The sequence below is a fragment of the Cebus imitator genome, unplaced genomic scaffold, assembly GCF_001604975.1.
Source record: "Cebus imitator isolate Cc_AM_T3 unplaced genomic scaffold, Cebus_imitator-1.0 Scaffold229, whole genome shotgun sequence".
NCBI lineage: Eukaryota > Metazoa > Chordata > Mammalia > Primates > Cebidae > Cebus > Cebus imitator.
This window is the reverse complement of record NW_016107544.1, coordinates 259473-282924: the sequence shown is the minus strand read 5'-3', so window position 1 is coordinate 282924 and position 23452 is coordinate 259473. Positions and strand designations below refer to the sequence as shown.

Genomic DNA, 23452 nt, shown 5'->3' with positions numbered 1-23452 from the left:
CTCTGTCGTTTTCCAGCTGCTTGTCCTCTGACTCCTCACCCTGTGCCTCAGTTTTCTCATCTGTAAAATGGGATTTGTGCGAGAATTCAATGACTTAATACAGGTCATTGAACGCTTACACTAGTAAATGCTCAATAAATACTAGCTGGCATTGTTCTGTTGTCATCATCATCATCATCCTTATTTAAAAGCAGCAGCAACAGCAGAGGCAGCAGTCCCAGCAGCTGGAATTTGAAGGTCTGACTCCAGGCAGGGCCTCCCAGCCCAATTCGGCCACTGAAAGCCTCTCCTCTCCCACGCCAGCCCCCAACTCTTGACCCGCCACCCCCACGAGGGTGCTTCCCCCAGAGGTGCTCACCTCCCGGACTGGGAGACCTCATCCTCTGGGGCACAAACCCCGCCGGCAGCTGGCAGTGCAGGGGTGGGGAGGCCCCGCCCCGGGCCCCGCCCCCTGCCCGCCCTTCCCTCTCGGGGTCCGGGGCGCGAGCTGCGGCGGCGGAGGCGGCCACGGTCACTGGCGCGGAGCGGTTCGGGCTGGCCGGACGGGACGGGTGTCCCCCTCACCCTAGCGCCGTACCTCCCGCCCCGCACACCCAGCCGGCCAGGGACACCGGACCTGGGTCGGGGATCGCGGCCGCTCCAGCGAGGTAAGTGCCGGGAACACCGGGAGAGACCAGCTCCTTCATCCTGGGGGTCCCTGGGGGACGGTCTCCCGCCGGTACTGGGCCGAAGCGCCTGGCTGCGCCCCCACCACCGCCCAGCCAGGGGCCGGGGCCGGAGAGCCCCCGCGATCGCGCACCCTGGAGGGGCAGGGTGGTGGGGAGCGCGGGCGGTTTGTGCGCGTGTGCGTGTGTGTCTGTCTGTCTGTCCATCTCTCTGTCCCAAGGGTGTGTCGAGGGAGATGATGACGCCCCCTCTTTGCAGTGGCTTCTCGGCAGTTTACCCACGCCAAAGCTGAGGGCAGACTTTTCACGACGGACTTGAGCGGGGCTGGCAGAATTAACCGGATAATGCAGGAAGCAGTAAGCCCACCAACACCTGTTGCGCTGGGCTGTCGGCCTCCGCGGGTCCAACTCCCGGCTCATCACAGCAGGGAGAGTGGCCTCATTTCTCCAGCTTGTGGGACCCGGGACTTCCTTCTCCTGAGGAGGTGTCCCTGCCGGGAGCCACTGACCAGAGGTGGGGGTGATCAGGGTGGTGTGATGGGGACCCGCAGCAGGTGCTGGGTGTGAGGTGTCCACCCCACAGGCACACCCCAGATTCGGATTTCCCCAACCACTCCAAAGCTTCTTATTGTGATTACCCCATCTCTTTGCTCTCATCCTAATTTGGCAGTTGATGAAGATGCAGCTTGTTAAAAATGTTAAAGTGAAATAATTATCACTTCCTAGGACTGAAAATGATTTGAGAAATAATTCCAGGAGCCTGGTTGGGGAGGAAAGAAGCTTATCTTCTGACTACGTCCTCCAAGGCTGCTCCAGGGGCTACCCCCTGGCACCTGCCAGGCACACCCGTGATTGAGGAAGCCCTTGTTCCCAGAAAGGAAGGGGATTCTCCCACTTTGCACTGGATTATCAGTGACTGGGTTAGAGCAGGACCCAGGACAGGATCCCCAAGTGGAAGCTGTCTCGATTTGACAGATGTCACATACAAGCTGTCACCGAGACTGGCTTCTGCTCCACATCCGTCCTGGGGAATACAAGATGAGGCTTCCCCTCCCAGCCACCTCACACCCATTTCCCTCATCTCCACAAACCCTGGGGCTTGATCAATGAACAGCCAGGGTTGCCTGGGCGTGGGTGTGGGACCTGGACTGGCTCTGATGTCCTGGTTTCAGGGTATCTCAGGACCACACACATCTCAGTGGCAGGTTGGTGGCACCTCTCTGCAGACCCTGTGGCCAGCCCCTCATGCTGAAGTCTCCTGCCTGCCTGAGAAGCCCTAGCTCTGCTTCACTTCTCTGCTAATGCAGTCCCTGGAGGTAGCTAGGGGACACCCATCTCAGGGCCAGGTCCCCAGGGTCCCTAACAGGGTGAAATCTGTGCTCTGCCTGAGACCTCCCCACCCCTTGTCATGTGGAAGGCAGTGGATGTGCTGAGGGGCTGGGCAGTCCAGTTCAACGGGAGATAGGGAGGTGGCCCTGCCTTGGCTGGGGCTGTTGGTGATGTGAGAACCCCAGCATACTGGCTAGTTGCACCCCAGACCCCACAAGCCAACAGCAGGCTTGTGGGAGCTCAGCCATCCTCAGGCTTGTAAGCTGGGTCTCTGTGACTTGGTGCAGGGGGAGATTGGCTGAATTGTTCACACTTGTTTGGAAGATACTGGCCTTAGGTTGTTGTGGAAAATGTGGACTCCCAACCCAGCTAGGTCCCTGACTGTGTGACACTGGCCAACTTACAGAACGCTTGGAGGCTCAGCTTCCTCACCTGTAAGATGGGTCTGGTGGGGTGTTTTGAAAATCAAGTAAGGTCATCAATGACAGTGTCCATTTTACTGGAGATGGTTTGGAGCTGGTGTTGTGGCTTCTGATCTCTCCAGCCCCCAGCCTGACTCTCTGACATTGGACTTCAGGGAATAGGCTGTGTAGCTAGGCTCCCTCATGCCATCCTTAGAGGTGGGGGAAATGGTGTGAATTTTAGTAGCAGGTTAGCTCACAGATTGAGTTTGGATTCCCAAAAAGTGAGAATGGAGGATGTAATCCAGTCTCCAGCAAGCCCTGCCTCTGTGGGCAGCTGGCGCTTCTGTCTGCAGCTTCCGCCCCCAGTCATTGGTGTCCTGGGCCTGCCCCACCCAGCCTCCTGGCTCATTGACACTTCGCATGTGCCTGCTCTGTCATCTTATTCTAAATTTTGGGCCAGTCCTACCCCCTGGCAGAATTGGGACCAGCTACTGGTGACTTCAGGGGCACCAGGAAAGCCCCTGCCCACCAAGTATCATCCTGTTACCCCAAACCTAGCCATCTGATGCCTAATATCCCACCATTAGAAATTCATTCCTGTGGTTTATAGTCTGTCTTATGTCAGTTGCTAAACCTTAGCACCCATCACTTTTTTAGAAGCTTTCAGGACCTTGGAGAGGAGACAAAGAAAAGGCAGAACGGAGAGGAGGGAAAGAGAAGCTCGGGGAATGTAGGAGAGAGAAGATTGTACTTTGCCAGCCTCACAGTTCTGCAGAGACAGGCCCAGCTGCTGAGCTCAAGAAGGCCCCAGGGAGAAGGAGAGGGTTGGGACCAGGGGGAAGGGGGAAGGGGCAGGCTTCAGGCAGGGAAAGTTCTGAATCTCAATTGGGAATTGTCGGTGTGAATGAATACAGGGTGGGTGGCAGGCCTGCGGCTGGGTTGGGTTCTGGCAGTCTGTTCGAGAGGTGAAATAGGCTCTGATGCAAAAGCCTCCTTTCTTTTCATGCTGCTCTGCCCTCTGCTCAGAACACGCCACGTGGTGTTTCATGTGTTCTATGGATGGTGCCCTCTGCATTAGGAGAGGCTGGCCTGGTCAAGCTGGCTGTTTAAAATTGTCAATGGTAATTTGTTAGGTCAGCAAAATAACAGAGTATCCCCTGCCTGGCTGTGCCGCCCTGAAAATTCACCTGTCACTCCTCTTGCCCTTTCTTGAAAGAAGCAAAAATGGCATCATTCACTCAGACCCACTAGTCTCCTGGGCTGAGAGAGGCCTGGGGGAGCAGGGTTCGACTGTGATCACCCTGAAAAGCCTGGTGGAGGTGATTCCTTGCTCAGCTAGGACAAGGTCCTGAGTTTTCTAGTGTGGGGCAAGTGGAAGTGGGGATGGAGAGGTGAGGACTGAGGGTCCCTGCCCACAGCAGCCCATGGCCAGGCTCCCTGTGGGGAGGAGCAGGCTGGTATCACCGGGGTGCTCAGGGGGCTTGATGACGTAGACTGGTCCTGGCTGGTGAAGTCCCAGCAATGAGCAGTTTGCAGCCTTTTCTGGATGCTCCTGAGGGCAGAGCCTGGACCAAAAGCAAGATGTTTTAAGTCACCAGTATGACCTGTTGGCCATGAGCACCCAAGGAGCAACCATTCTTAAGGATGATTCTCAACCACATCTGTTCTTAGTGATGATAAAATGATGATAGCAGCTCCTCATTCTTCCAGAATGAGCATTTGTTGAGCACCTGCTGTGCATGTGCCGGCTGCTGTTCTAAGTAACGGGGCTTTGACTATGGTATGATTGGCATTTGGGGCTGCCTTATTGTTTTGTTTCGTGCAGGAGAGGCTGTCCTGGGTGGTGTAGGATGCTCTGTAACATGCCTGGTCTCTATCCATGAGATACCAGTAGCATCCCAGGCCCCCACTTACTCTTTTTATTTTTATTTTTTATTTATTTATTTTTTTTGAGATGGAGTCTCACTCTGTGATCCCGGCACGATCCTGGCTCACTGCAACCTCTGCTTCCCAGGCTCAAGCGAACCTCCTGCTGCAGCCTCCTGAGTAGCTGGGATTACAGGCATGGGCCACCACGCTCAGCTAATTTTTATATTTTTAGTAAAGATGGGGTTTCCCCATGTTGGTCAGTGTGGTCTTGACCTCCTGGCCTCAAATGATCCACGTGCCTCAGCCTCCTAAAGTGCTGGGTTCACAGGTGTGAGCCACTGTGCTGGGCCACCCCAACTCATTCTGACAACCAAAAATGTCTCCAGAGATTGCCGAAAATCCCCTGGAAGGCAAAGTGTCCTGCTGTGGAGAACCACTGGGGATAGAGCTAGAAAGAAAGACAAAAATCAGTCCTGTTTCTTAGGAGTCAGCATTCCACAGGGTGAAATGAACAAGACATAGGCTGTAGGAGTAGAAAATAGAGGCAGCTGTGTGGTGAAGATGCTAGAAAGACCAAGCACGGTCAGGGCTTAGAGAACACAGGTGAGGCAGGGTTGCCATTTTCAAAAGGAGTCCCAGGAAGGGCCTCACTGAGCAGGTGACATTAATCAGAGACGGGAAGGAGGGGAGAGAGCGAGAGGCGGAGGCTGGGAAAGAGCTTCCAGGCAGCTGGGGGAAGAGAAAGCGGAGGAACACAGAGGGGGTCAGTGAGGCTGGGGGTGGGCAGTGTGGGAGCAGCTAGGTGGGCTCTGATGGGCCCCCCATCACCGAGGCCTGTGAGCTTTCTCCATGATTAAAAAGGGGAGGTCAATGAGTGCTCACTACCTGCTACGTGCAAACGCCACTCCAGGCTGTTCCCCGCACGCGCACTGAAGTCCTACAGGGTAAGTGTTATTCCTTTACTTGGTCGCTCAATTGAGAAAAGCAAGGCCCAGAAGGGTCAAGGAATTCAGGCAGCACTGTTGGAGCATGGGGGTGGGCACCCCACTCTCCACCATCCACACTAAAATGTGGACTTCAGAGCCACACAGAACTGAGTTCAAATCTAAGCGCAGTCTCTTACTAGCCATGTGGCCTTAGACGAGTCACGGACTCTCTCTGAGCCTCGGTTTTCTCTGGGAACTGGTGATCCCCGCTTTGTAGGGCTTTTGTTGGGAGTGCTGTCCTCGGTGCCCCCTCATGCCCCCTCTCAGTGCATGTGCACCAGCGAGAAGCCAGAGGGCAGGCAGCCCCTCCCAATCCACCCAACCACAGGCGCGTGCCCTGGACTTGTGCATCTGTTCACCGAGCTGCAGCAACACCATCTGCTGAGGTCAAAGCCAATATCCCAGGAGGTCAGGGGAAGTCAGCGTTCCCTCGCCCAGAGCTAAGGAGGAGGGCCGGCCCTTTCAGAGCGTCTCCCAGGGTCTTCAAGGCCAGCCTGCTGGGTTCCCTCTGATGATGCTGTCCTGGCTTCCCCAGGAAGCTAAGCCTGAACCCAAGTGAAGGATCATGGGGTTGAGCCGGGGAAGCCAGCACAGGCTCCTTTAGCAAGATTCTGCAGCTCCAGAACCCCTAAGGCTTTAATCCGGAGAGCCTCAATTCACCCATCTGGCAGGTTCACATTGTTCCAGAGGCACATGTCAGAGGCAGGTTCGTTACTGGAAGTGTGGATTTTAAAAATACCCCAGAGTTGAAAACAGCGGAGCAGCTGCTTGTATCCGCAGACGCCTCCCTGATAACTCATCGTCGAACCCCTCTGCTCCTCCTGTGTGGGGGTGTCTTCCTTGGGGATGGACTGCAGTGACAATGAGACCCAGGAAGGAAGTTTCCTGGGACTGTCGGGCACATGGGCGTGTTGCTGTGTGCTCCAGACGTGTGAGGTCCCCTAGGGAGGTGTGTGTGTTTGCCAGTGTGTCTTTGTGCATTTGCCCTGTTTGATCCCTGAGCAAGTGGCTCTCAGAGGTGGCCTGTACTCCGGGGCCTGTGGCTTCTGATGATGATGGGATGTTACGGCCATGTGACTTTGCTGGGCAGCCTTGCGAACCTCAAATATGTGAGACAGCTCTCTGTGAATTTAGGAAGTTTATTTTGCCAAGGTTGAGGATGTGTGGGGCTGACACAGCCTTGGGAGGTCCTGACGCCATGTGGTCAAGGTGGCTGAGGCACAGCTTGGTTTTGTACATTTCAGGGAGACATGAGACACCAATCAATACATGTAAGATGTACTTTGGTTCTGTCCAGAAAGGCAGAACAACTAGAAGCATGGAAGGGGTTTCCAGGTCACGGGTAGGTCAGAGAAAAATGGTTGTATTCTTTCGAGTTTTTGATTAGCATTTCCAAAAGAGGCAACCAGTTATGCTTCTGTCTCAGTGAGCAGAGGGATGACACTGAACAGAATGGGAGGCAAGTTTGCCTTAAGGAGTTCCGAGCTTGACTTTTCCCTGTAGCTTAGTGATTTGGGGGCCCCAAGACTTATTTTCCTTTCCCAGCCCCATCCAGGAGAACATCCTCAAAGGCCCACTGCTGGAATTGGCTCCTCCCACTCACCTGAAGATAACGCCCAGCAGGTGGCGGCCCTTTTTGTACCTACCCAAAGGAGCATCCTACCCAGCTGTCTCCCACTGCCCTAGGCAAGGAGAGCCATGCAGGACAGCAGGGATGCCTCCTGCCCAGGAATCTTCTCAGGGGGCTGCTGCAGGAGGAGCCCTGGCTTTGGGATGGGCAACAGGAGACCAGGGTTTGAGGCCCAGTGACTCTCACCGTGCATGAGCTTAGGCAAGTCCACACATTCCTCTGGGCCTCTGCTTCCCATCTGTAAAAGGACGGGATGGGAGAGGATTAGTCTACTCTACAATCTATATCTGCAACACCTGCTCTGTGCCAGGGGTCAGATGTGCTTTATGAAATGAAACTGTCCCTCCCTTAGAGGGTTTCCAGTCCAGAACCTCTGCAGGTCCTCCAGTCCCAGAGCTCAGGGGGCTGTGATTCTTTAAAAATCAAGCTGGTGGCTGGGCATGGTGGCTCACACCTGTAATCCCAGCACTTCGGGAGGCCAAGGTGGGTGGATCACAAGGTCAGGAGTTTGAGACCAGTATGGCCAGCATAGTGAAACCCTGTTTCTACTAAAAATACAAAAAAAATTAGCCAAGTGTAGTGATGTGTGCCTGTAATCTTAGCTACTCAGGAGGCTGAGGCAGGAGAATAGCTTGAACAGGTTGCAGTGAACTGAGAACGCAACATTGCACTCCAGCCAGAGCAACAGAGTGAGACTCTGTCTCAAGAAAAAAAAAGAAAGAAAATCAAGCTGGACACAGCCCCCATGGAGCAGATGGATTTTTGGAGCCAAGCAAGAAATCAGGGTATCTTCCATCACACGAAAAGCAAAAGCCAGGAGTGCCCCTTCCCCAATGTGGTTTAGGGGGCCTTCAACTCCCTGCTCTCCCTGGCCCACTGCCCGCCATGCCCACACCTTCACTGCCAAACAGACTGGGCTGGTGGTCTACAGAGGAGGCCTGTGAAATATAAAAGTGATTCCAGGGAGGGGGAGTGGCTTATCAGCCTCTAGCAGGCAGGGGAATGTAGTGAGAGGGTCACATCCTGGCCTGGGAGGGTTTCTATTTGGCCTGCGCCACCCACTTCCCTAGAACCTCAAGCAAGTTCCCTGCTGGCTCTTGTTCAGCCTTCTCCATGGGTAAGAGAGATAATGACAGCGCTGTTGGGAGGGTTTGTGATTGTTGCAGATAAAGGAAGTTTCCAGATGAGAAGCTCGAAGCTCAGAGAGATTGAACCACAAGTTACTCACTTAATAAGTGGCAGTGCTGAGATTTGAACCCAGGTCTCTTAGGGGTCAAGCCTGTAGGCTCCTTCTGCTCAGAGTAGCTCAAGCAAAAAGGTGGAGTTGATTAGAGGGCTTAGGCATGTCCTGGAAGTGAAGGATGGGCCTCTCCTCTGATTTCATGAGAACCTGGAATCAGGAGTTAAAGAGAGGCAGAACCCACAGCTCTTGCAGCCTCTGTAACCCCAGGGCCTCCAGATCTAGTTTCTTCTGCAGACCTAGAGCCACAAGAGACCCAGGCAGGCTGTTGGACCTTAAAAAGATCCAGGCATTTCCTAAGAGGAAGCGTCTAATGGAGCTGGCTAGGTCAGGTGTTCACCTTTGGCCAAGCAGCTAGAACCAGGGGATGTGCCTATAGGGGCCACCCCTATGGTAGAGGGGTCAGTTCTTAGAGAAAGATCAGGGACTGTGGGAGGCAAACAGGCCAATGGGCAAGTGGGACAGATGATCTACAAGTTGGCTGAATAATTTTCTAAGGCAATGTCTTCAGTCCTGCATGCCAGCAACTAGAAAGAGACTGATGTATTAGGACATTTCTGAAAGACAGTGACCACCACTTTGGGAGCATCTAGCTTGTACTTGACATGTGTTGCACTATTCAGTAAAATCCCCTACCATAATCTTGGTTGAGGGTATTATTATTCCCATTTTACAGATGATAAAACTGAGGCTCAGTAGCTTGCCTGCCTTCCCATGGTTGATAAGCTACAAAGCCAGGATTTGAATCTAGGTTCTTCTGATACTAATGTGGGCAGGCTTTCACCGTGCCAGTCTGGAGTCCAGCACCTAAAGAAGTAAAGGCACCAAACAAGGGAAAGGAAGAGCTTGGAGGTCAAAGAGGGGCAGGACGTTTCAAGAGCTACAATCTGGGCAGGAGTTGCTCATGCCTCATTGACCCTTATTGCTTTTGGTTTCTATTTTCTGGTTATAAATATTTCTGGCAGAATGTTTGGGAAATGACACCTATCTCGAATTCCAGAGTGTAAATCTGAATTGGTAGGAAAAGACCTTACCAGGAGGTAGACGTGGTACAATCTTTGGCAAACTTCTGCTCACATGGGGTTGGCTTATGGGGAGTTTCCCATCTTTCCCTGCGTTCAAGCCCAGGCTGCCTGGATCACAGTGGAGCAAGGATGCTTCAAGGGGGCAGTGCTGCTTCGGGAGTTGGGGCTCCCATGAGCCCTTTGTGGGTGGAGACAGCCTGCTGTCAACTCAAAGGCAACTGGCATAGTTGTGGAGGTCGGGTAGAGGGTGCTGCTCCTATCTGCAAAGAAGCCAGCTGTCAGCCTGGTCTTGGGTCAGGGGAGCCAGGAACCTCTGGAATAAGCCAGTGTTGGAATTGCTCTCATACTGGGTACTCTCAAGGAAAAGAATACAAGCTTTGCCTGGAATTTGTGCAGTTTGGCACGGAGAACACAGCTGGGAAGAAAAAGGACCCTGACTTGGGGGAGAGAGCCTGGGCTGGGAGGTTGTCCATATTCTCTGGGGTCTGGGGTGATGAACCAGGCAGCGGATCTGAGTTGTCCCTTCCAGAGTCAGATGCCTGCAGGAGCGTGGGACTCTGGTAGTTCTCTGATAAAAAGAGGTAGCAGGATAATAGAGTAATTCTAGGAGCCAACACTCATTGGGTCCTTATCACGCACAAAGTCTTTGTAAGCATCCCGTTGTCTAATCCTTATGAGACACGCCTTATCATGTGTGTTTTCAGATCAGGCATCCAGCTCTGCTGTAAGCATTAGCTTGGGAATTCAAACCCAGGCTGTTAATCACTGGTCCTGGGCCCTGCCATCCACACCGTGCAGTGGACAGAGGGAATGTGGGGTTTAGAGCTCAACTGCTACCTGTGGCTTTAGGCGAGTAATTTTATATCTTTGAGCCTCAGTTTCCTTAATTCTAAAACGAGGATGAGAGCAGCTACTCTACAAGGTTGACATGATGATAAAATTATAAAGGAGAAGACAGATGTCATGCAAGAGGTCTTCAATATATTGACAACCACTCACTTTTCTTCCTGGTGCTGTGGGCATGGAGTCCATCATACCCTCTCCTTATTGTCTGAATGAGGCTCAGCTGAAGTTTGTGGCTAGGGGAAGAGTGAAGTTATCTGTGGTGTCCATGATGGCGGCCCCAAAGCCATTGTCTGCAACAGAATGTATATAACAAGTTCCTACTTTGGATTTCCCATACTGAGTGCTCTACTGAATGTCTACGAGGTCACTATCATTAAACACATTTTATAGGTGAAGAAACTGAGGCACAGAGAGGTTAAATAACTCATCCAAAGTCACCAAGCTCATGGGCTTTCTGAACCCTTGGAATTTGTGAAAGGCAGATGTAACCAAAATGTCTAGCATAGGGTCTGACTTTTCCAAAATTCTCTTCTCTTCATTTAAAACAAAAACCATTCTCCTAAACACACATGCACACGTATGTTTATTGCAGCACTATTTACAATAGCAAAGACTTGGAACTAACGCAAGTGCCCATCAATGATAGACTGGATAAAGACAATGTGGCACATATATACCCATGGAATACTACTATGTAGCCATAAAAAAGAATGAGTTCATGTCCTTTTCGGGGACATGGATGAAACTGGAAACCATCATTCTCAGCAAACTGACACAAGAACAGAAAGCCAAACACTACTTGTTCTCACTGATAAGCAGGAGTTGAACAATGAGAACACATGGACACAGGGAGGGGAACATCATACACCAGGGTCTATTAGGGAGTGGGGGGCAAGGGAAAAAGAGCATTAGGACAAATACCTAATGCATGTGGGGCTTAAAACCTAGATAATGGATTGATAGGTACAGCAAACCACCATGGCACATATACACCTTTGTAGCAAACCTGCACATTCTGCACATATATCCCAGAACTTAAAGTAAAATTTTAAAAACTATTTTCCATACAGGAACCAGGCGATGAAATGGACTAACTCAAAGATCAGCTTTTCCAGGAAGCTTTCCCAGATGTTCCCCAATTAGTAGTCCTTGTCTGTGCTCCTGTGGCATCCCCAGCACGCCTCCATCAGCCAACTTGCCCCCTTCACCGCCAACATCTCTGCCTTCCCAGCTACCCCACTAGACCAGGAGCTCACCAAAGGGATATTTACTACCTGCTCGTTGAATAGCATTGACGCCATGGTCACTACAATCGATGTCCAGTGTCTCCTTTGCCCTTTGGGGATCTGTGTTCACCCAAGAACCTTGGGTCCCTCAATGCTAGTCACAGACCTCCATGGAGGTCAGTTACTAAGACCTTCAAGGCAAGTCCCATCCCTAGGGTCTTGTCTCCATCCACTCTAGGAGGCAGGGAGTCACTTGACCCACAATGTGCAGTTGCAGGATCTTAAGGACCTGACCTCCTGCCTCTTGGGGCTCTGAGACCAGGTGATGAGTGAAAGGGTGTGGCCAACAGAGGCACGTCTTCTAACATGAGGAGTAGCTGAGGGAGGCTGGTGTTTATTGAGCCTTTACTTTGTGCCTCATTCTATGCCAAGCACTTCGCTTCCAGTCTCCTTTAATATTCTCCCCCAGCAACCTCCTGGCCCCTCGTAATTGCTTATGTGCGTTCACTTTGAGTATGCGTTCACTTTGGGTATGCATTTTTTAAATTGCGGTGAATCATATTCTTTGACATAAATAGATGCAGTCTTTACGGGTTTTTTGTGGCACAATGCACATAACATAGAATCTACTGTTGTAACCATTTTAAAGCGTGATTCAGTGGCATTTAATACATTCAAATGTTGTGCACCCCTCAGCACTCCCTGGTTTCAGAATATTTCCATCACCCATCAAGCAGTCGCTCCCTTCCGTCTTTTCCCAAGTCCCTGGCAACCTCCAATCTGCTTTCTGTCCCTCTAGATTTGCCTTTTATGGACACATCATATACATGGAATTATAATCATACAACATGTGGCCTCTTGTGTTCGGCTTCTTTCACTTGACATAATGTTTTCAAGGTTCATTCATGTTGCAGCAGGCGTCGGTGCTTCATTCCATTTTATGGATGGATAATATTCCATTTTATGGATGGACCACGGTTTATCCATTCATGAAATGGAATATTTAGCCATAAAATGAAACGAAGTACTACTGATGCATGCCACCACACGAATGGAAATTTGGGTTATTTCTACCTTTGGACTTGTGAGTAATGCTGTGATGAACATTCATGTACAAATATTTGTCTGAACACCTGCTTTCAATTCTCTCGGGTATATCCCTAGGAGTGGGGTTGCCGGATCATCTGGCAACTCCGCATGCAACTTACTGAGGTGCCCTCACAGTGGTTGCATCATTTTACACTCCTGCCTGCAAAGCATGAGCGTTCCAATTTCTCCACATCCTCGCCAAAACGTACAATTTTCCTGAAAACCTTTGGAAGTGTGGTTACCCACATTTTTCAGATACACACGTGGAGGCTACAAGCAGTGAAGCAAACTTGTTGAAAGCCACACACCTGCTTGGTGGTGGAGCCAGAGTTTGATCTCAGAGACTGTGCACACTTAGCCACCAAGCTGTTCCCTTCATGGCTCATGTGAGGCTGAAGTCAGAGGCTTGAGGCTAGAAGGACCTCTATTCTCTTCCTGGCTCCTGTCTGTGTACCTGGCACTCCTCTGTCTCCCAGAGTGTCCCTTGTACTTCTGTACCTGGACTCACTTCCCCTCCAGAGGCGCCACTCAGGGCAGTAAGTGTTGATGTGTCAGAAAGCAACACCTTCTGTATTAGTCCGTTTTCATACTGCTATGAAGAAATACTTGTGACTGGGTAATTGATAAAGAAAAGGAGGTTTAATGGACTCACAGTTCCACGTGGCTGGGGAGCCCTCACAATCATGGCGGAAGGGGAAGGAGGGGCAAAGGCACATCTCACATGGTGGCAGGTGGGAGACAGTGTGCAGGGGAACTGCCCGTTATGAAACTATTGGATTTCGTGAGACTTACTCACTATCAAGAGAACAGAGTGGAAAAAACCCACTCCTGTGATGCAATTACTTCCTACCAGGTCCCTCCCATGACACATAGGGATTATGGGAGCTACAATTCAAGATGAAATTTGGATGGAGACACAGGCAAACCATATCACCTTTCCCCTAGAGTGATACATCCAGATGCCCCTCACCTACCTTCCCCCAGTCAGGGCCCTAGGAGACACGGGATTGCTATGTAAATCTCACTTGGTCTCAAAATAGGTGTCTGTTCTCTGGTGGGCAGCTCTGCCTTGGATGTCTTCATCCCAGAGGCAAGGATGACTGAGCCACCGTTACCTTGCTCTGCAGAAAGGGTGTGCCAGATGCGCTGTTGCCAGCAGATGCACAGCACCAAGGACAGCTCCCCCACCTTTCCAGGACACAAGGCATGTCTCTGATGGAGCCCAGACTCCTGGCCTGGGTGGGCCGTGAGTGACAGGATCAGGTAGGCCCCCACTGGGTTCCCAGAAGGAGTGTTGTTTCCTGCAGAAGGGTAGGATTTGCTCTGTGCGTGGAAAATGTCTTTTTTTCTCACTTTCCATGTTGGGGCAACCTGGTTGCTCCCACCCACCTTCAGCTCCAGCTCCACCTGAGACCACCAGTAGCAGGGGTCTTGATCTTCTTCCTGGATCTGAACCCAACAACCCAGCCCCCATGGCCGGACCCCCCTAAACATAACACCCGGCGTCTCTGTGGTCTCAGAAGCCAGATCAGAGCCCACAGCCACCTCTCACTGTCTGCGTGACCTCAGGCCAGTTATGTCCTGAGCTGTCCCTCTGATCTCAGACCTGTCAGAGCCTCTGTTCTTGAATCTGGGACTGTGAGGAGGGATCTCAGAGTCCCCAGGAGGACCAAGTGGGGTTGTGGAATGGAGACTAGTTGCTGCTGAAGCCCCAGGTCAAGAATGGGGCCTTTGTTCCAAGAAAAGCCCTTCCCAGGTATGGAAGTTATGGGTGGGGTATGGAGCCCTTTCTGGTGTCAGCAGATGAGAGCATTTGTGGCAGATGTGAATTGCAGCTTCAGAGGCTGTATTAGTCCATTCTCGTGCTGCTAATAAAGATGTACCCAAGACTGGGTAATTTATGAAGGAAAGAAGTTTACTGGACTTACAGTTCCATGTGTCTAGGGAGGCCGCACAATCCGATGGAAGATGAAGGAAGAGCAAATGGATGTCTTACATCGCTGCAGGCAAGAGAGAGGGCATGTCCAGGGTAACTCCCTTTACAAAACCATCAGATCTCATGAGATGTATTCACTATCATGAGAACAGCATGGGAAAGACTTGCCCCCATGATTCAATTACCCCCCCACTGGATCCCTCCCACAACACGTGAGGATTACAATCCATTTGGTTGGGGACACAGAGCCAAACCACATCAGATGCAAATATCCCCCCAGGGAGTCTCCCGTGCCCACCCCTAGTCCCAGCACAGGTGTGTGTTGGTAGAACCATGGCAGAACCAGAATCAGAGCACACCCAACCCAAGGGCTGCCATGTGCTGGGTGCATTCGATCTGCATACAACTCCATGAAAGGGGTTTCTCTTTGGATCCTCCCTTTATAGATGCAGAAATGAAGATATGGGGGCAGGGGGTGACTTACCTAAGGTCGGGAAGCTGGTGAGTGGTGGGGCTGGGATTTGAACCCAAAGCTCAGTTTTTGTAACCTGTTGGGAAGGAGCTCCAGGTGTGAATGAGCAGTAGGTCAGTCCTTCCAACCTCCAAGCTTCCTTCCTCAGGGGATACTGGTTGCTTCCCCACCCCCAGGGCACAAAGAAAAGGGATCAGGCTGAGGGAGTCAGCAACCTGAGGACTTACCTCTCTGAGGGTAGGGGCTGGTCTTGGCATCTCTGCCTCTGTGGCCCCAGCTCCAAGCTCAGTGCCAGACACATGGTGCTGCCTGGGCCTCGCCCAGCCCTCTGTACCCTCTGTAACTGGGTGCTGCCCCCCTGAATTCTTCCTCAGGGACATTGTTCCATTTCTGGGTGTCCCTGTGTTCTCCCTTCATTCCAACCGCACAGGAAACTTCCAGAAGCTTGACAGAGGAGCAGCAGCCATGTGCCAGGCACTGTGCCTACCTCCACATACACTGCCATGTTTCATGGCCTTAGCCCTTCTGCAAGAAAGTGTGATCTCCAATGTTGTCTCACCTGGGAATATCAAGGAAGCATTCCCAGGTGAGAACACAGACGACTCCATAGGTGACTGGAGTTCCAGGGAGAGCACACCATTGTATGTCACACTGTCAGATGAGGGCTGCAGGGGCAAGGCCAGAATCTGGCTTAATCAGCAGTGGGGACAGTCCCAGGTGTGGGCTGGGCCCTGCACATGGTCACCTTAAACCCCCTACCACATCCCTGAAACAACGCTGGGACTATCCTCACTGAGGACAAGGCTCTACACAATTCAAACTAAAGTGTTACTGGCTGATAGTACCATTTGCGCCACTTGGATTTCTGCTCAGCTTTGAAGGCATTTGGGTCCCAGTTGGGCAGGAGATTTTACCTTGACAGGGGAGATAAATTTAAGAACCTGGTAGTGGCCCTGGTACTCTCCTTGGACCTTCTCCCCCAGTCCCTAGTCCAGCTAGTGATCCACGTTCAGACCCTGCTGGGCAGGCCCCAGTGCTGGATGCAAGAAACTGGAAGGTCTTCTTGACCTTGACCTTGGGATTAACACTGTTTTGCCCAATGCTTTCCTATGGAGCTGTGACCTCCATGGCTCCTTCAATTAAGCCTAGGAAGATGACATTATGGGTGCTGCAGATGCTGAGAGGGGTGTCCTGCCCAGGGAGGTCAGGGCAGGACCTGAACTTTGTGCCTTCTGGGGTGCCATCAGGTGAATGGACCTTCACTGTGTGCATTGATTTGAGTGCTGGTTGTCAGACCCACAGCCGGCAGGTGATGGCTGCGCATTAAGGGAGTACCGCTGGGTTCACCTCGCTTCAAGATCAATTCATGTCGAAACTGCAGCCAACATTTCCCCTGCCTGCCTCTGCAGAGGAAAATAAACCTGGGGAGGCAGAATACAGAGACATCATTCCCCATCATCGATTTCCTCCGCCCCCTCTTCCCTCCGGATGGGAACGGCCGTCTCCATCCTGATGGATGCATTGTTGTGGGGAGGGTGAGGAGCACTTATCCTCTGAGGCACCAGGGTTGGGAGCAGGGGTAGGGGGAGCCACACTGGGGCAGGAGGGACAGAGGAGTAGGCGGCCAGCAGACCAGATGGAGCCAGCCCAGGGAGGCAGAGCAGGAATGCAGAAGGCAACAGCGTTTGCACCCCAGGAGGGCAGATACAGCAGTAGGGTGGTGACCGGCAGCCCCTCACTCAGGGTGTCCAGCCCTGAATCTGGGATTACACTTCCTGGCTGAGTGGCCTCAGGCTGTGTTCTGGGATCTGCCCAGGGAACGTCCCTACCTCTGTGGGTTGAATGGCTGAACACAGGTGGGGGACTGCACTCCGGGAGGCACAAAGTTCTGGTCCTGCCCTAGCCTCGCTAAGCAGGACACCCCTCTCAGCCTCTGTGCTCCCATGGGTGAGAGGGATCACACCACCCGTAATGTCGTCTTCCTAGGCTTGAGGGAAGGAGCCACGGAGGTCAGGATCCCATAGGAAAGCATTGGGTAAAACACCGTGAATCCCAGGGTCAAGGTCAGGCAGTGGAGGAGCACACATCTCTGTGCCATGTCCTTTCTCCCTCTTGCCTGGTGATTCCGCCATTGCCTTTCCAAACACTTGTGTGTGTGATCTTTGTGGGGTCAAGTGGTCAAAAGATATAGTTTAGATCACTGTGAAAGTCTAGAAATTAAATGGGGAAGAAGGGGAAGAAGAATTAAAACCGCCTAGTCCTCCAGGAGGTGGGTCCCAGTATAGCTCCCAGTCAGTCCAACCTGGAGCCAAGTTCAGTGGATCATGAAGGGGTCAGGAGAGGGGAGAAAGCCCCTGCAGCCAGCCAGCCCCTCGGCTCCCAAAAGCAGGCTGCAAGTGGACTCTACAACAGCCTGTCTTCCTGACCTCCGTTCTGCGACCCTTCTGTGTCTTCCCTTGAAACACTTGTCCCCATCCCTGCTCTTTTGGCCTCAGACTGAAAGGGACTGGGAGAGGGGGTCTGAGGACCCCATTAATAGCCTGCTGAGCTCCATGTGACTTGGGCACTTGCCGACAGAGGTCAGTTGTCCATTAAATGATGGAACTGAGCACTCCACTTAGCAGTGTATATGGGGCACAGTTAAATAATGAAACAAAAATAGAACATTGCAGAAGCCTGGGGCAGGCTGGCTTGTGCCCCAGGAAGAAGCAGAGAAAGCCATCCCAGGGAGAGGGGAGGAAATTCACAGTTGGCCTCCTTCTTCCATGAAATGCTCTGGTTTAAAATATATTTTCTCTTCATATGTAGGTTATCTTTTGTTGATTTTTAAAATTAAGGTTTACATACATACACATACACAAATGCAAATACATATATACACACACAATGCAGTTGGAAAAATAATCTGTGCTCATTGCAGCACATTGAGAAATGCAGAAGAATAGAAAGAGGCAGATTTCCCTCCCCTCCTACATCCATAATGCAGGGTCGGGGTGTTAAAGCTTTCCAATACTCACCTAAGAAAGGGAGGGTGATGAAAAATATGTACTGAATTTGAGACTTCTAGTTTTGGCAATGGAGTACTGACTGTCAGCACTTCAGAAGGCTTTAAAATACATTGTTGACTTATAAGAGATGAAGAAATCCCCAGGGAACCTAACTCAAAGCCTTGAGCATGTGAATTAATACCAAGGAGAACTAGGGGGTACTGGATCCAGAAATGTGCCATCATAGCTCAAGTCTGGAATTTTAATGCTCACCCATGGATTGTAAAATGTGATCTTGGGCCCTGGCAAGACCATAAGTTGGCACTGAGACTCCCTCTCCATGAAGGGGAGGCTAAAAATTTGCCAACTACCAGCCCAAGAAACTGCCAGGATTTTGAGCTCAACCCAGATTCTCTAGGAAGGTGGAAGGGGTCTCCTCCAAAAAAACAAACACCGAATAATGAGCTGTCCACAGTTACAGAATCGACGTTTCTAACACCCCCAAGGGGGAGAAATCTTGAGCCAAGAATTTAATGTAAAATCAGATCCTGGATTGATGGAACTCCTGGCTCACCCAGCTGAATCAAATCCAAAACCCAGAGACTCTTCGAGGACCCAGAGTACATAAGATTCCCATGGAGATGGTATGAGGGAAGCCTTGCTAAAGATGAGCTCACAATAAAAATTACAGAACACATGAGGGTATGGTTTACCTTGAGGCAACTTAGTACAGACAGCAAATGGGGAAATTAGCACTTCAAAAACATGGTTGTAGAATAGTGTGGAAAAGTCCATAAAATAAATCCAATGTGTTTAAAACAAGGAGATAAAAGGAGTAGAAACCATATTAAGATAACAGAGCAGATTTCTCATCAGCAACAATGAAATAAAGATGAACAACAAAATCTGGAGCTGGTTGTTTTTAAGAGCTGAATAAAATTGCCCATACAGTGGAAATATCAGAAAGGGGAAAAGAGAATACACAAACAATATTGAGAATAAGAAAAAGACCAAAATGATATGTGGGACAATCATTATTTAACATGTAAGAGAATATCATGAAAGAGTTTATGCAAATATGGGTGACTTTTGGGGAAGTCACTCAAGAAGAAATAGAAAACCTGAACAGATTTGTAGCCATTAACACAATTTATAATGGTTAATTTTAGGCCTTGATCCTAGTGGATTCAGGGACATGTGGATAGCTGATAAAGCATTGTTTCTGGGTGTGGCATGAAGGCATTTTGGCAGGGATTGGCATGTGAGTTGGATTGAGTAGGAAAGATCCACTTTCAGTGTGGATGGGCACCATCTCATCAGCTGGGGCCTGGATAGAACAAAAAGGCAGGGGACAGGCAAATTTGCTTTCTCTTTCCCCTGGAGGGGGGACACCGTATTTCTTCTGCCCTTGGACATCAGAACTTCAGGCTTTCTGGTCTTTGGACTCCGAGACTTGCACCAGCAGCCTCCCAGGTTCTCAGGCCTTTGGCCTTGGAATGAGAGTTGCACCATGGTCTCCCCTGGTTCTGAGGCTTTCAGAGTTGGTCTGAGCCACAGTGCTGGCATCCCTGAGTTCACAGCTTGAAGGCGACCTGTTGTGGGAATTCTCAGTCTCCAAATTCCTGTAGTAAATCCTCTCTCGTATATGTATATATCATCTCCTATTTCTGTCTCTCTGGAGAATCCTAATACAAAACTGAAGCAGAATTAAAATACACCCACAAAAAGACACAGGCCCACATAGTTTTACTTGGCAAATTTTACCAAACCTTTGAGAAAGTGAAAATTGCTCTTTTATGCAAACTTATTTAGAAAGTGAATATAACTTTTTAAAAAGGTATAATTCATATATAATGCAATTGATCACTTCTAGGTATACAGTTTGATAAATGTGTAATCATGATAATATAGAACATTTCTATCACCTCAAAAACTTCTCTTCTGCCTCTTTGCAGCCAAAGTCCTGCCCTCCACTGATCTGCTTTCTCTTTCTATAGTTTTTCTTTTCTACAAGTTCATATAAAGAAAATCATATAATATGTAGTATTTTGGGTCTGAACTGTCTTTCCTACCTGCCTGCCTCCCTTCCCCCTTCCCTTCCCTTCCCCCTTCCCTTCCCTTCCCCTCTCCCTTCCCTTCCCCCTTCCCTTCTCCCTTCCTTTCCCTTCCTTTTCCCCTTCCTTTCCCCTTTCCCTTCCCTTCCCCTCTCCCTTCCCTTCCCTTCCCCCTTCCCTTCNCTTCCCTTCCCCCTTCCCTTCTCCCTTCCCTTCTCCCTTCCTTTCCCTTCCTTTTCCCCTTCCCTTCCCCTCTCCCTTCCCTTCCCCTTCCCTTCCCTTCTCCCTTCCTTCCTCCCTTCCCTTCCCCCTCCCTTCCCTTTCCCTCTTCCTTCCCTTCTCCCTTCCCTTCCCTTCCCCCTTCCCTTCCCTTCTTCTCTTCCCTTCTTCCCTTCCCTTTTCCCTTCTTCCCTTCCCTTCCCCTCTTCCTTTCCCCTTCCCCTTCCCTTCCCTTCTTCCCTTCTTCCCTTCCCTCATTCCCTCGTTCCGTCCTTCCTTCTCACCATCTTGCCCAGGCTTGTCTCAAACTCCTGGGCTCAAGCAATCCTCTCACCTTGACCTCCCAAAGTGCTGGATTACAGGTGTGGGCAAGCATGCCCAGCTGTGTCTGGACTCTTTCACTTAGCATAATGCTTTTAAGATATCACCCATGTAGTTGTGTACATGAGTAGTTTATTCCTTTGTATTGTTGAGTAGTATTCTATATACCGCAATTTGTTTACCTTTTCACCAGTTTCAAACATTGAGGTTGTTTCTAGTTTGGGACTATTTGAATCAAGTTGTGCTCAGGTGTAAGTCTTTATGCAACCATAAGTTTTCATTTTTCTAGGAGGCTCACCTATGAGTGAAATTTCTGGTTTTGTGGCAAGAGGATATTTAACTTTATAAAAAGCTGCAAAACTGCTTTCCAAAGCAGCTGTGTGATTTTGCATTCCTACCAGCAACATACGAGAGCTGCAGTTTCTCCAAATCTTCACCAATATTTAGTATTGCCAATCTTTTTCATTTTAGCCATTCTAGTATGTGTGTAATGGTATATCATTGTGGTTCAACTCTAATTTTGATGATGAAACTAAACAGAGCAGTAGGAAAATTATAGATCAACCTTACATAGTCATATAAACACAAATAGTAAACCAATTGTATTTAAGAATATATATGTAAGACAACAAATGCAAGCTATGTCCCAGTAATGCAAGTGTGGTTTAACATTACAAAATCTGTTAACTAGAATTTACTTCATTGATAAAAGTGGGAAATAAGCACATTATTTCAATAAATGCAGAAAAATATATGGTAAAAATCAATATACTTATAAAACAAATGAAAACAAAACTTCTTAGCAAACTAACAATCAGAGAACTTCCTTACCTTGATAAACTGTATTTTCAATAAATATCATATATAATAGTAAAATGTTAGAATCATTCTATTTCAAGTTAGACAAGAATATCACTATCATCACTTCTATGTCATAGAGTCCCTAGACAGTGCACCAAGACAAGAAAAAGCAAAGAAAAACTACAAAACTGTCAATATTCACAGACTATATGCTCATCCTTATAGAAAATCCAAATAAACCTTATGCAGCAAAGTTGCTAGATACAAGATCAATATATGTAAATCAATAATAGTACAATACATTTAATTTAAATTTAAACTTAAGAACGTCTCAAATGTTACCATTAAAAAGTGAAAAGAAAAGCTGCAGAGGGTGCAGAACGTTTCAGCACATACATATGGCAAAATATTAATATCCAGAATACCTCAAGAATTCCTATACGTGAATAAGAAAGAAGATGAGAACCCAATAGAAAAAAAAATGGGAAAAAGACATGAACAGGTGTTTCACAGAAAAGGGAACAGAAAAAATGACCAAACATAAAAAGATACTCTATATCACTGACAATCATAGAAATGCAAGTATCATTTTATTCTCATTGTGATTGATAACAATTAAGAAATGTGACAATACCAAATGTTGCTGAGGATATGAAGCCATGAGAATTCTTACATACTGCAGGTGGTAGAATGACATTTAAAAACAATTGGCATTGCCTAGCAAAATAAAGCCTGTCTCCTAGGTGGCTGTGTTCCCATTTCATCCCTCAAGCACCCCCCGATGCAGGGATCACGTTATTGCCACCGTTTAATATCTTTACTGAATGAGACTCAGAAAGCTCAAGTGTCTTGTCAGAGTTCATATAGGCTATAATGTTTCCGATTCTTTTTTTCTAATCTCTTAACAGGCGGTGATTCTGAGTGCCTTTGCAGCAGGAATGGGAACCCTAAATCTGCCCTTAATTGTCCCCAAGCCCAGGAGCTCAGTTCTGGATTTGCCTTCAGGGTCGTAAGGACTCCAGGTCACACCACTGTGTTCAGCCAGCAGGGGGCGAGTCAGCTACCTGCCCTCTTCCCTGCCCAGGCATTGCCCCTTAGCTCCAGGAAGACAGCTCCAGGAAGCTCCTTAATTTTAAAAAGGGGAATGATCATTATGTCATTACTTTAAAAAGTTGTGCAGATTTCTTTTCTTTTTTTTGAGACAGAGTCTTGCCTTGTCACCCAGGCTGGAGTGCAGTGGCATGATCCCAGTTCACTGCAACATCTGCCTCCAAAGTTCAAGCGATTCTCCTGCCTCAGCCTACCAAGTAGCTGGGACTACAGGCATGAACCACCATGCCTGGCTAATTTTTGTTCTTCTGGTAGAGACGAGGTTTCACCATGTCGGTCAGGCTGGTCTCGAACTCCTGGCCTCAGGTGATCCACCCTCCTCGGCCTCCCAAAGTGCTGGGATCACAGGCATGAGCCACCATGCCTGACCATGAACATGTATTAAACAAAATCGGGGAAAAGAAACTGAAGTAGAAAGAATAAATACATTCATCCATCATCCTATTATCAAAGCAACTATTATTATTATTTTTATATCCATCATCCCACATTTTAAAAGATTCTTTTTTAGGAATTAGCAAACAAACTATTGATGCTTTGTATCTCACCGTTTTTTTGTTGTTGTCATTTAACATGACCTTACCACATTTTCCATCAATGACTATGTAATAGCCCCTTGAATGGATAAACCATAGTTCCTATAACTTTTCTTTGCAGAAAGGCATGTTGGTGGCTTTGAGCATTGCGCTATTATCAACAACAGTGAATCAACATTTTTGTGTATTTTGTACTTACATATGTATTTTTTTAGTAGCAATTCTCAGAGGTAGAATCACTAGAACCAAGAGAAATGAAAATGCTAAACACTCAACCAAATTGCTTTCCAAAAGAGTTAACTACTTTTATGCTCCTGCCAGCAAAGAATGGAAGTTATTTTTTCATAGGTGAAAATTTTTAAATCTTTAAACTTTTGATTTTGAGATATTGTAGATTCACATGGAATTGTAGGAAATATGCCGAGAGACTCAATGTAGTTTTTACCCCCTTCCACCCAATGGCAACACCTTGCAAACTTATAGTACAAGAGGATACTGTTTAGGGTATCCTGGTAACCAGGATGCTGACATTAATATAGTCAAGAATATAAAATATTTCTGTCATAATGAGGGTCCCTTTTGTTGCCCTTTTCTTTTTCTTTATTTTTTATTTTTGAGATGGAGTCTCTGTCACCTAGGCTGGAGTGCAGTGGTGTCATCTTGGCTCACTGCAACCTCAATCTCCCAGGTTCAAGTGATTCTCCTGC

General features: G+C 49.0%; 1 protein-coding gene across 3 annotated transcripts in view; it reads left to right on the top strand.

The window, feature by feature from the left end:
* Positions 1–477: 477 nt before the first annotated feature.
* The window catches only part of CACNG5 (calcium voltage-gated channel auxiliary subunit gamma 5), a 68684-nt gene continuing 45709 nt past the window's right edge, over positions 478–23452 (top strand). The window contains exon 1 of one of the 3 annotated variants that reach the window (XM_037727406.1): positions 478–647. The gene's annotated coding sequence lies outside the window, so the exon portion shown is untranslated. The remainder of the gene's footprint in view (positions 648–23452) is intronic. The other 2 variants (XM_037727407.1, XM_017497305.2) reach the window with 2 other exon arrangements.